Source organism: Rhynchophorus ferrugineus, unplaced genomic scaffold (assembly GCF_030347505.1).
Source record: "Rhynchophorus ferrugineus isolate W39M unplaced genomic scaffold, kcgeb_rfMv2 rfM10, whole genome shotgun sequence".
NCBI classification, from domain to species: Eukaryota; Metazoa; Arthropoda; class Insecta; order Coleoptera; family Curculionidae; genus Rhynchophorus; species Rhynchophorus ferrugineus.
Genome location: NW_027472589.1, coordinates 3731518 through 3745731, shown reverse-complemented (window position 1 = coordinate 3745731; position 14214 = coordinate 3731518). Strand labels below are relative to the sequence as shown.

The following is a 14214-nucleotide window of genomic DNA, read 5'->3' as shown; positions in this document are numbered from 1 at the left end:
GGTACACACATGTCCCATTGTTTCAAGCCCACATGTTTGCGATCGTGTCGTAAACTGTCATAAGAATGTAACACGTGTAGGCAACTGAACACCGACTAATACAAGCTCGACGTTTAAGAAAAAACATTATGTTTGCTTTATTAGAGATACTTCTGTTCGGTTATGTGATTATTCAGTTGTTTGTCGATGGAAAAATGCCACGAAGTAACTCGTAGTGACTATGTACGAGCAAGTGTGTATAACGACGATCCATTTAAAATGATTTAAACGTATTTCTACTATTTTCACGGAGGTCTGTCAATAAGACAGATTATTTTATGTAGATTTTTTTATTTTACATTTCCTGGAAAATAAAAATCACTGGGAACCAAATCTGGTAGATGATAAACTATCCATAAGAAAACATTCCTAACCACGCTCGTCTTTCGTGGATGTATTCAGTTTAACTGATTTAGTAAATTTAAACTCTGTAAATCGTTGTAAAGACAAGAGCAGCTGTATCATAACAGGTCAATTGAAAAGTCCCCAGCCTACCATAGTAAAACAAATTTTTTGGCGCAATTAGTTTTTTTTATTCAACATACTTCCCTTCAAGGGTGTTACACTGACTATAACGACCCTCCAACTTCCCGATACCATTTTTGTGGTACGATTTGTCCTTTGCTTCAAAATAGGGCCCAGTTTCGGCGATCACATCTTCAATCGACGAAAATTTATTCCCAGCAAGCATTCTTTTGAGATCTTGGAACAAGAAATAGTCGCTGGAGGGCAGATCTGGAAAATTCGGTGGATGAGGAAGAAATTCGAAACCCAATTCATGGATTTTTGACACGGTGCATTGTCTTGATGAAGCATCACTTTCTTTTTCTTCAGATGCGGTCCTTTTTCGGCAATTTCGTTCTTCAAACGGTCCAATAACGCTATGAAATAGTCGCTGTTGATGGTCCTTCCGTTTTCAAGATTGTCAATGAAAATTATTCCATGCGCATCCCAAAATACAGACGCCATCTCCTTGCCAGCCGACTGTTGCGTTTTCCCACGCTTTGGAGCGGGTTCACCGTGTGTTCATCAATCGGATGACTCTGGACTGAAATTCGGAGTGAAATGATGGAGCCATGTTTCATCCATTGTCACATATCGACGCAAAAACTTAATTTTACAAAGCTTGATCATTTTCAAACACTGCTCCGAATCGTCAACTCGTCGTTGTTTTTGATCAAAAGTGAGCTCGAGCGGCACCCACTTTACACAGAGTCTTTACCGTCTGCTATTCCATTCAATTTCAATTTACGATGATTCAAAATCATTTTGTGATTTTTTAAAATGTTTTCGTCGGTAACAACCTCCTTTGGGCGTCCACTGCGTTCACCGTCTTCGGTGCTGATTTCACCACATCTAAACTTAACATACCAATTCTTGATGGTTGTTTTTACTGGGGCAATGTTCGGAAACTCGGCATCAAGCCAAATTTTCGCTGCAACTGTATTTTTTCCATTCAAAAAGCAATATTTTATCAACACGCGATATTCCTTTTTGTTCAATTTTTTCACAATAACAGAAGTTGCTTCACTCAAAACGCTATAATTCACTAATGATCCGACAGCTGTCAAATTTATACACGCATCTTTTGAAGTTTAACGCTAACTAAAAAATATATGGATTTAATTCTAGTAGCGCCATCTGTGTATCAGGCCGGGGACTTTTCAATTGACTTATTACGAGCGAGTTAGTATAACGACGATCCATTTAACATGATTTAAGCCTACTTGTTCTATTTTTAGGAAAGTCTGCCAATAATGCAAATTATTTTATGTTGATTTTTTATTTTACCTTTCCGGGAAAATAAAAGTCACTGGGAGCCAAGTTTGTTAGATGATAAACTCTATAAAATTCATAAACAAACACTCCTAACCACGTTTTTCTTTCGTGGATGTGTAATTAAGTTTAAACTCCACGAATAGTTGTAAAACAAGAGCAGCTGTATCATCCATTTCACCCAATTTTTAGCTAATCTTGATGGTTTAATCGACAACAAAAATAATGATTAAGCCATAAAATTAGATGAGGCTAATGAAGTGCACTAAACATTTTCTATGTTACAAGCGCCATCTATGCGTTTTTCTTATGACTTGTTGAATGAAGGTCTAATCTTTTACTTTAAAAGCGAGGTTATTGCTAAGTCTGGGCCAGAATTCAAATCCACTATTTCCACTTTAACTGGCAACTCTGAGAAAATGTTGACAAAACGAAATCCTTAATTTTAATATTTTATTTTTGCTACATAAGGATATAACGATTTGTATCTCTACAAAGTGACAACGTATCGACCGTATAATTTGTAGAAACTGAATATTTCTATGTATTTAAGACAGGACTAGACTTTCATTAATTTGTTGACTATTGTGATTCATTTAGAATTCTGCGAGGAAAAAAATAAATGGCAATGTTGTAACTAGGTTTCTAGTCTTAATAATAATAATCACGATGCCTATTGAACATCTTGAACTGCTTGTTTAAATAATCCCTTATCTATAGTTAACTGAATTTAGAGAAAGAAATTACATTTAGTTTAACTTCCAGATGTTCAAGAAACTTTGGCAACATCACACTGTTTTTGTGGTAGTTCTGATCGTCGTGGTCTAATTTATCTTCGGACATTTTAATTTGTATATCTACATCTCGATGGAAGTGGTCGATTTCCATGGCGATGTCGCAACGAAACAAAAGAATTTTTCACTTGCAGGCCCTATTACGCAAGAGCAACGGGCAGAGCGGACCCTCCCCGCGCTGTACCCGTCGAGAACGCAATAAATAAATCGCCCAGGACTTGAATTACGGCGCCGAAAGTGATCGTTGCTAAAGGTGAGCCCGACCTACGTCTCTCTCGCATCGACGTATATGGAAACCAGAACTAATTATTCCGCGGTTTCGATTCGGATGGAGGATTGTCGCGTGCAAGGCGAGCGGCGACGATGATGATGGTCGCCCCGATCGACGAAACGTCCACTTTCGAAGCGCGCGCCTTAATTAAGATCGATTATGCGCGCTATCGGAGGGGGACAAGCGCGCTGGGGCAGCGACAAGCTGACGATTGTTTACATTTTGAAAAAAGCCAACGAGTAACCGAAGAAGGCAGCGGGGCCGATGCACTTTACATTAGCGTCGAGATCAAAGTAAACATTTCTTCTGGGCTCCTGCAATCCGTTTAAGTTGATGATGCATCGCGCGTAGTTAAATACCAAGAACGTTAATTACCTAAGCTATTAAATTACTTATATAAATTATTTAGGAAAAGTAACGAAATCTGGCAACACTATCTTACAGTTTTTTAGAGAATTCGTACAATTTGGCAACAGTGTTTTGTCACAAATAATAATCCGAACATTTAAGGAAATTTGGTAACATTTTATGGCACTTTCAGTAACAGAACTGGTAGTGATAAAACATGTATTAATATAATTTTTTAAAGAAAATTGACTTCCTTTCGAAAATCCATACAGTGTAAATAACGATATCATGTATTATAGCATAATTTGAGGCAATCTGGCAACAGTTTACGTAATGGCGCAGTATGAATTCTTAAAATATCTAGGAAAATTAAGGAAATCTGGCAACGTTCCTTAATAAGTTTTCTATCAGATAATTTGTACAATTTGGCAACAGTATAAACAACAACGGTATGTTGATAAAAGTAACATGTTTTAAAGTAAATGTTTACAATATATCAACAGTGCAGATTACTTAATCATTTAATGATATAGCATCACGTTAGACAAAAAGGAAAACACATTAGAACCAAAATAAAACAACTCTACTGGTTAGTCGGAAGATACTCTCAATTTGATCTAAAATCAAAGAGGTTTATCTATAATACAATTATAACGCCAATTTGGACCTATGGGGTTGCACTAAAAATTCAAATCAGTTAATCATACAGCGCTGTCAAAACAAGGTTCTTCGATTGATTACCAATGCCTATCGCTATGTAACTAATGAAGAACTGCACGATGACCTGGAAATCAAATGGATTTGCGAAGTTATCCAAGATTTCGCCTTGAAACACGAAAGATTACTAAATCGTAGTAACGTGGAAGCAATACAACTGCTGGACAGCGCGCAGGATGTCAGCAGATTGAAACGAACAAAACCATACGAAGTTATATAAAGTGTATATATTTTTACAGAGGAATACATACTGATGTATTTTCTCGCACTCGTCTTGCTTGTTAATTAATCCAAGTACATAGGAAAAGTAGTAATAAATTAAATGTAAATTAAGATTGTACTAAGCGTGTCTAATAAAGATGTTATAAAAAAAAATTAATGATATAACATAGCGTAACAAACTGTTTAGGAAATTTAAGGAATTGTGGCAACAAGTCATAATATTTTTTTTTCAAGAAAATGGCTACCGTTTGGCAACATAACATATAATATTGGTAGGTTTTACCTCACAAACTTCCGGGTAGAGATAACATTAGACCTGTAAAATCTTCATCGGATAGTCTACCTGTACTTCCTGAAAAGTTAAGAATTTTTATGGTTATTTGTAAATAGGCCTCATTCTTAACGTTTACAAGCATCCTAACCCATATTTTACTAAGAGGATGTTTACTTGTTTCTTCGGCGTAATTATATGGGTTTCTAAACTAAAACGGTGTCTGGGTAGATTCTTCTTTTAAAGTGTACTTAAGATAACCTGAACTATCTTGGGCCCTTTGAATGAAACGTCCAGATGTTCATTTTATCACTGTCTCAGTAATGTCTGTGTTATTTTCTGATGTCTGGCATTATCTCGAGTTTATTTATTGTGTTTCTCTTCGAACAGCGTTGAAATTGTAGTTATTTAAGTGTTGTGAATTAAGGGTATTTTAATTTTTCTTTGGCTTAGTCGTTGTGATACCAACATGAGGAAGAAGGTATTTATCGGATATTTCACGGTCAGGCCGCGCGATGCCCTTGACCAGAGGAGGTCATCGCGATATGGCGTATTACTGGCTGTCTACCTGACCCGCTATCTCCTCCCGAACTCTTCATTCACACGTACCAGCGATCGTAGACACGTACCGGGGTCGCGTTTGTCGGATAATCGGCGGGAAAATCGCCAATTTCATCCCATTTGGCGGCGGCACGGGCGGCCATCAACCTCTTCTCGCTTGCGAGAGAGAGAGACAGCGAGGCAAGACTCGTCGTCGTCGTCGTAACTGCTAGCTGGCACCGCAGGAGTTGGGAATTTACCTGTAAACCCTTTATATTATTTTTTTTCTCTCTTGGCGCTTAAACCGAAAGACCGACAAATGAAAACGGGTATGGGAACCAATGCAGAAACATTTCAGTGTAATATAACTTTTTGGGTTAAGATAAGATAGTATCAGAAATGCGGATGAATGGGTCGGAACACTGCTGAATTATTAGTGGACATTTACAATAGTGTACGGAAAGGGGACCAAATCTCACAAGATTGGTAACTAATCACTTATAGGTTTCGATACATAGATGTAGATACAAGATTAATTGGTAATTGTAGAGGAATTAGTCTGTCATGCCAGGCATGAGGATATACGAGAAATTTATGAAAAAATAGTAAAAAGGGAAGAATTACACAAAACCATATATTTAGTATAAGACAGATAACGGAGATAGCTAAAGCAGACCCTCGAAAAGCAGATATATCTAGCATTCATTGATGCTACAGGTTAAATTATAACAAGGAAGTATAAGTGATAAAATTGTAAGAATAATTCAAAAAATATATGGGATAAAAGACAAGGCCGCCATTACAGGCACCGTGAAATAAAAACAAGGTCGAAGTGTAAACCCAGCTCTGTTAATTCATTCATAATATTAATGAATGATATAATAAAGACACGTCAGACAGACAAATCAGAACAACTGGAGAAAAATAATCATCAGAAGCAATGTGAATGAGCACTACACCAACTAGGAGTCTCAGGAACTTAAGCCTGTTCGAATTATCATCATTCAGTTGTTAAGGAGTCAGCTGCCTCACGCAACATTACTCTATTGTTTCGCAAAACTATTCTGTGGAGTTTTTTTTTATTTCCCTCCGAAAAAAAAGATCCTATTTCAATGACCAGAGATGAGAATGAGATTCAGCAGCCTCAGTAATAACTGATTATCCTGGTACCAAATTTCCAGAATATGTATCAAGCCACTATTTGTCTTAAACAGCATTTTACCCATTAAAAAAACAATGTTTACTCACCATATGAAAAACACTTTTGAAAATAGCACTAATTCATCCCTAAGTTGTATAAGTAGCGACAAGAATGTGGTATGAACTCTAGGATAAGAAAGATGAGAAGTTCTTTCTTTAGAACTGCAAATACTAAGTAATATGTAACATCAAAGAGTATATATATAAATATATATATATATATATATATATATATATATATATATATATATATATATATATATATATATGAAACAGTCAATAGTAACAAAATCAGTCGAACCAAAAATAGCGACTGAAACAGTCGATAGTATAAAGTAGTCAATTACTAAACAGTCGATAGTTCCCAACATTAGTTAAAACCATCAAATCTAACAGTGGGTGCTTGTTTAAAAGTTTTTTTTTTCAATAATTTAAGAGTTATTATCTGTTTTTAAAGAATGTTAAATAGAAATGTATTATTATCAGGCAGAAAAATATTAAAACCACGAAATCTAACAATTTTTTTCGATAATTTCAGAGCTACTGTCTGTTTTTAAAGAATCTTAAGTATTTCCTTAACTATATCAAGCGAAATCGCTCGAATTATCTGAAAAAACGAATAATGGTAACATGATGGAGCAGCGAGCCCGCGATAAAACTGGTAGGCAAGGCAAAAAAAGCCATCCCACCGGGACAAGATCGAATGCAAAACACAGGTGGGCGATCAGAGCGAGGCTCTCTCGCCGCTGCCTGCCGCCGCCGCTTGGCCATTTCAGCGTGGGCCACTATTGCAGTGTCTCAAGTAGGTTAAAGCACCGACGGTTGCAGTTATCGCCCGTTGCTCCTCGCGTTCGGTGGTACCGCAGGCGCAGGCTGTCCTCTCCTCGTCTCTTCTGCTGCCGCCGCCGCTGCTGCTGGTACTTTCGTGGGCTCACGCGCGCCGCGTTTGTGTATGTGTATGTGCCGGTGCACTCGATTTACGGACCAGATGGTCGCATTTATCCTCTGATAAGGTAGATCGGTCTTTTTGGTGATGTTTTTCTATGGGGCACTGTCGTGGGCTTGCTGTTCGACGTCGTACTGCGTGGTGGTCACGTAATTATACGCCTGTTCGCCGATGATATCGACACACAATGGCCATCGCATAGACGTCGGAGACAAAAGGCAACTTTCTCCCCTTTTCCCGATGCAGCACTATTCGGTTTTAGACATCTGGTTACTTATTTACCGGGAACAGGAAGCGCGGTGAACGTTCTAATTCGTTGTTCAAGAATTGGAAATCTAAAATAACTCAATAATCGATATATTAACTAAAACAACTAATTTAAACAACATTTTCCATTAAAATTAACCGATTTCATAGTTAAATATTTACTGTAATAGTTTACTCAATTTATCTCAAGCCATACTGCATCAACCATCTGTATTTTATTACATTCATCAGTTAAACAAACTGTTTTTAAGCCACTATAACATCTTGTTATCATTTTGCTTTTAATTTTGTAATTAAACAGAAACAGGCACAAAAACGAGTATTTTATTATAAATTAGAAATAAATAATATTTTATTATAAATTAGAAGTAAATACAGCAATAAAAGAGAATAGTGAGTATGAAATTATTAATTTACCATCTAAATTAACTGATTAGCTATTTCTTAATTAAATAGTTTCTCTAATACTTTACCCAATTGATTTCTAATATCAATCAGTCAAGCTGCATCAGACATCTGTACTTTACTACACTTATCAGTTATAAATAAACTGTTTTTAATGGTATTATATTCTATTGTATTTTTTTTTGCTTTTAATCTTGTAATTAAGCACAAGCAAAGAAGGAAACAAGCACAAAAACGAATATTTTATTATAAATTAGAAGTAAATACAGCAATAAAAGAGAATAGTGAGTATGAAATTATTAATTTACCATTTAAATTAACTGATTAGTTATTCCTTAATTAAATAGTTTCTCCAATACTTTACCCAGCTTTTTTCGAAACTAACTACATCGGTCATCTGTAATTTATTACATTCGTCAGATAAATAATCTGTTTTTTTAATTACAAAAATATATTAAACTTGTTTGCTTTTAATTTAATTAAATAAAAGGACTGTGAATATAAAATAAGTAATTTTGATTTTCCTAAAGTTTTTTTTTTGTTATGAATTAATAGTTAAAGGTCCCTTATTCCCAAAATATTTCAACCTGCTCTTCATCCACTATCTGTAATGTATGAAATTGGCGAATTGTTTGTCGACATGTCTTATTAAAATTAATTGGTTTTAATTTAATGTTACCAAATAATTAGACTTAAAACTGAAACAAAGATTAAATAAAAAATGTTCTAAATGATAACTTTTTTAAAATATTTGTAAGAAATGCAGTTAGTCTTCTGTAATAATTTTAATTAATCAGTCACTTAAATATATTCTTGAAATTGCTTTCCTCTTAGCTATAATACATTGATTGCAAAATGTATTTACTATATAATACCATCATTTCAATAATTACTTGTTGATTAGATACGAGACTTCAATATTTAAGCAACTAACCTTGTTTATTCAACATTTATCTGGTTAGAAATTGTTTAATCTAGTAAGAACATCTTTAAGCTTAAGTTGCATCGTGATTCATCTTCTATTATGTTATAATTGTCAATTGCTACAACTATCTGAAAATCCTTAGACAAAAATTGATTTGAGATATCGTTTTCATAATTGTTTTATCTTTTCCTTAACTTGGCAAAAAGACAATAATTAGTTTTTGATTAAAAAGAAAGTAATGCATTTTATTCAGTATTCGCCGAGGATATTATGTTTAAGATTAAGTGACAACCTGGACAAATAACAATTATTTATTTAATATCTAACTATTGTAGTATTTTCTAAATTAATGAGATGTTTTTTGCCAGAAAACTATTTTGTTCTTAATTTACGTTAACAAAATAACCGATAATATATTAATAAACTTTACAGTATTTGTATTGAAAAACAATTACCAACTATTAATTAAATAAGAGATATGAAGACTTGGCCATTAAAATTGAACATTTCAATTTTAACGTGAAACCTCGACATTCGATGTTGATGATTTTTCCTGTAATTCTTGAAATAAAGACTGAAGTGTTATGAGCGTATATAATTATGATTAAGTACGTTGAGGTAACTTAACGTTAAATAAACTGATGGTCTTCTTCGAAGTCAAATCCTATTCGAACGGTTACATTTTCTTTTTCGTTTTTCTATCTGAACTCTGAAGAGAATGCCATACTATCGGCTGCCATCGAATCATTTGTACCGAGGCGTAATTATTGTTCTTCGTTCGACAGAACCGCTTCATTTAATTGAAACGGATTAAAGCGTTTAACATTTCTTTGTCCCAAGTTTTTACAGGCTACTAAATGGAACACCTTTATATATATATATATATATATATATATATATATATATATATATATATATATATATATATATATATATATATATATATATATAATGTATTACTTACAGAATGATAGAAAGCTTAGAACACATAAACTGTTAATTTACTTTAAAAAATTGATTTATCCAAAGAAACAGCTTCGTCTGCCAGTTTGCCTTCGGAAATTAAAGAAATTATACTGTTTCTATTCAGGTTTCCGTGGTGTCCTCTACGGAATAGTTTTTCAAGTTTTGGTGCCTAAATTGCAAGCTTTTGTCCGAATCCCAATAGACTATATGTTAATTCGCAGCAACTTCTGTCCGCCCGTGATGGCCTTACATCTTGAACTGTGATGCGTGTGCCTTCCACGGACTAGGGATGTTTTTCAGAGGTTGAATGTTTCTTACTTAGAGTAGGTTATGGTGGCTTTGATTACCCTCAATCCATCTTTTGTTACTTCACAGCTTCAGCTGCGATATTTTTGCCCAAATTCCAGTTAGATACAATACTATCTCACTCTCTGGTGAAATAATGTTTATATACGTCACTGCTGTATTTTTTATTATATGCACCTCACTACACAAGATCAGATGGTTTGATTCTTTTGAATCTTGTGTCCTGTTCTGGTGGTATCCAAAAGCTGCAATACTTCAATATTCTCATGAGAATGGAGTCTTTCCTCATGCCACCTTACATTTCTCTTGATTCCTTGACTGACTGTGGGTATCTGAAGGTCTCGATGTAGGTAATCAGTCCTATGGTATTTGGGTGCGCCTACAATACCTCTCAGGATTTTGTTCTGAAAAATTTGTATTTTGTTTGTTACTCTTTGCAGAACATCCGTATAATTGAACTCCGTATGTCCATATAGGTTTCAGTATTTGCTTATATAATAGCAATTTATTATGTACTGATACAATTTATTATGTGATTTTCTTCCAATTAGCCAGTACATTTCCCTATACTTCAATTCCAGTTATTTTCTTTTCTTCTTTATGTGTTCCTTCCAGCGAAGTTTTGCATCAATATTCATTCCGAGATATTTAGCGTTGTTACTATATGGAATGATAGTATTATTTAATGTTATTGGTGCTTGTACGATCTGATTGTAGGTGAACTGCACATGCACAGATTTACTTTCGTTAATTTTTTTTCCAAGCTTGTGTCCAATTATTTATATTGTCACTTACCTGTGTTAATTTTCGTGAGGCTTCTTCACTATTTTCTCCGATAGCTATAATCATAGTATCATCAGCAAATGTACCCATTGTAATATTCTCCATTTGTGGTATATCACAAGTGTGGAGTGGATAAAGCATTGGCCGCAGTACACTTCCTTGTGGTACACCTGCTTTAGCTTCTTTTATTGTAGAATAAGCTTCTTCTTGTTTAACTCTAAACATTCTGGCTGTAATGTACGATTTTAATAGTTCGGTGTGTTGTTTTGGTAACATTTTCTGTAGTTTATGAACAAGGCCTTCATACTTTTTACTTTCGTAGGCTTTTTCAATAACATCTGTTATTCTATGGACCTGGATTAATTCATACATGAATATTTAGTTCTTATTATAATATATTATATATACTTCTCCTTTAATTTCGATTAATATTAATTTACTTTTTGGCCTAATTCTGAAGAGCACGACGGACATATTAATCTTGTTATCGGATCGCCCTGCGTTTGAATACATTACAATTGTTTTCCATACAATTACCGCGATATCAGATGGTCGCATCTTCGATCGCGACGCCCTCTCGACGTTAGAATGTTGATTTTCGTTTTAATTTGTCCGGTAATGTCGGTGGATTAAAGTACGGCTAGATCGGCCGCCAGATAATCTAGATGTTATTGGTTTAGCAACAAATTGTTGCGACCGTCGTGTGACGTAAGTGGGTTGGTATCACGATTTGTGAGTAAAAGCCGACGTGGATAATGTTTAACGGCGGATATGATGGATATGACACGTAGAACGGCGACTCCATTAGTCATATGGTCGTGATATAACGATTAGGGCGCTGCATACGACTATTATGGGTTTTTATTTTCAAACTGTTATGTCAGCTAAATGCAACTATATATAATGTTTAGCAGGAATCGTTGTTTCTTTTGTTCGATGGTTTGTTTAAAATTTTCTTCGTCTTCGTCATTATTTCTACTTAGTCTATAATAAGATAAAGCATAAGTTAACACGTGGACTAAAAAATGGATGTAACAAAGAAAACGCTTTTTTTGTTCGAAATTGGCTTTATTCAGCAACATAATCTCCATCAAGAGCCACACAATCATTCCAGCGTCGCTCTAACATTTCAGTACCGCTTTTCTAGAACAATTTAACTTTAGCTTCAAAATAGGCCTGTCACCAGTCGCTGTCCACTCACAAGACTTTCATTTTGTTTCTCGAGTGAAGTGATCCATGTTTCATCCATTGTCACCTATCCACCCAAGAATTCCTGTTTGAACAGAGCTTTCTCATAGTAAAATGCTCATGCAATATAAAACCAGCACGTTCTTTTGATATTTTTACGATGTTATCTAAATCAGGCAACTTCATTTTTCGATCATTTAAAACTATTTAGTGGATTTTTTTGATGTTTTCTGGTGTCACCATCTCATTTGGACGTCCACTGCGTTCTGCATCGTCGGTATCTCTACGACCACGTTTGAAGTCAGCAAATTCACGTTTTATTGTTGTTTGTGATCGAGAGGAGTCCTTATAATACTTTTCAAGCCATTGCTTGGCTTGAACGGTATTCTTCGCTTCAAGAGGCAGTGTAAAATTAAAGCACGAAATTATTTTCGATCCATTGTTTTGAAAATAACAAGAGTAGTGTCACTCTTAGCACAATAACTTACAAATTTGTGAGTAGAATATCGTGAAATTTTAACAGCTTTCTTTTGAAGGTTAGTACTAACTGAAAAATTGGTGAATGCAATAAAACTAGCGCCATCTAACCGTATGCGGTTATAAGAGTAGTATATATATTTTTTCCATAAATAATTGACTATGATGACATGACACACTCTATTCTGACCTCGGATATTATTAAAATTTGTTTCTTAAATCTCAATAATCTGAACTCATGTCTGCATTTCAAGAAGACGATCTGGCCACTGAAGTTTCCGGGAAATTCATCGAATTCTTATTCCACAAGTTCATCCACACGTCTGCGTAACTAGATTTATTCTGGAACAGTTACTTGTTATCCTACTTTAATCCAATTTTGCTGTCTCTGAGAAAATTATTCCATTATTTTATACATAAGATAACAGTTTCTATTTAATATTAATTTGTTCAGCCTAAACAAATGCTAACCATCGAACACGTAATATTGCATTTACCACATGCGTTACTTTTGTTTGATTTGAAAACATCTGCTCTCCGAGCCCATCGGACTGGGTTTTGCTTTCAACCATTTAACACAAAAGTTCCAAAACAATGAATTATTTTTTTATAACATCTTTATTAGATACGCTTAGTACAATCTTAATTTACAATTAATTTATTACTACTTTTCCTATGTACTTGGATTAATTAACAAGCAAGACGAGTGCGAGAACATACATCAGTATGTATTCCTCAAGTATTCCTCAATTATAAAAGTATAATTATTTATTAATTATTAACTTATAGCTATAGTTTACACTAAATGTATACACTTTATATAAGTTCGTATGGTTTTGTTCGTTTCAATCTCCTGACATCCTGCGCGCTGTCCAGCAGTTCCATTCCAGCGCTGTTCGCAAATCCATTTGATTTCCAGGTCATCGTGCAGTTCTTCATTAGTTACATAGCGATAGGCATTGGTAATCAATCGAAGAACCTTGTTTTGACAGCGTTGTATGACTAGTTGATTTGAATTTTTAGTGCAACCCCATATTTGCACCCCATAGGTCCAAATTGGCGTTATAATTGTATTATAGATCAACCTTTTTGATTTTAGATCAAGTTGAGAGTATCTTCCGACTAACCAGTATAGTTGTTTTATTTTGGTTCTAATGTGTTTTGCTTTTTGTCTAGCGATGATGATGAAACAATGAATTGAAAAAGTTTTCTAAAGAGTTTCTATGAAACATTCTTTTTCTAAGGAAAAAGGAAAGATCCAAAAAGAGTTAAAATGACAACTATAGAAATTGACTGAGCATGCCATTTCGAACTACTTCAATAGTACGGTTTGATTGCTTGCTAGCTAAAAAAAGAAAAGTCCTTTGTCTGCTCATTGTGGCTGGTTAGTCATAGTATTTCTGTGCGTATATTATGAAATTGTTTGTTGTTGTAATATTCTGAGAGTGGCTATTCAAAGATGTCTTATTGTCTTGACTTTGGCCCAGTGAAAGGAGAAACCGATGGATAGTTTGAATCAACATACTATAAGCGACGTAAATGACTTTAAATCATTTAAAATTAACTCACAATCTCGATATAAACATCAGGACCATCGGTTTCGTCTCCTTCCTCCTTAGAAACCGAGAGGTGCGTTCGAAGAGAGCGAAATTTTCGTGAATAATAAATATTTCCATAACCCGCGCCCGCATCCCTTTCGCCGCCCGGGGCGACTTTCGAGGTTCATGTAGCGCCCTTTGTGTCCGTTTAAGCGTCGAGGAAAATAACTCCCAT

General features: G+C 34.8%; 1 protein-coding gene across 9 annotated transcripts in view; it reads left to right on the top strand.

Moving 5' to 3' along the window:
• Positions 1–14214, top strand: part of ckn (CRK like proto-oncogene, adaptor protein) — a 295091-nt gene that overhangs the window by 232507 nt on the left and 48370 nt on the right. For 2 of the 9 annotated variants that reach the window (XM_076415877.1, XM_076415874.1), the window contains exon 1: positions 7003–7191. The exons of 6 other annotated variants lie outside the window; for them this stretch is intronic. The gene's annotated coding sequence lies outside the window, so the exon portion shown is untranslated. Of the gene's footprint in view, positions 1–7002; positions 7192–14214 lie in introns of those variants that run through there. One more of the 9 variants, XM_076415882.1, reaches the window with a different exon arrangement.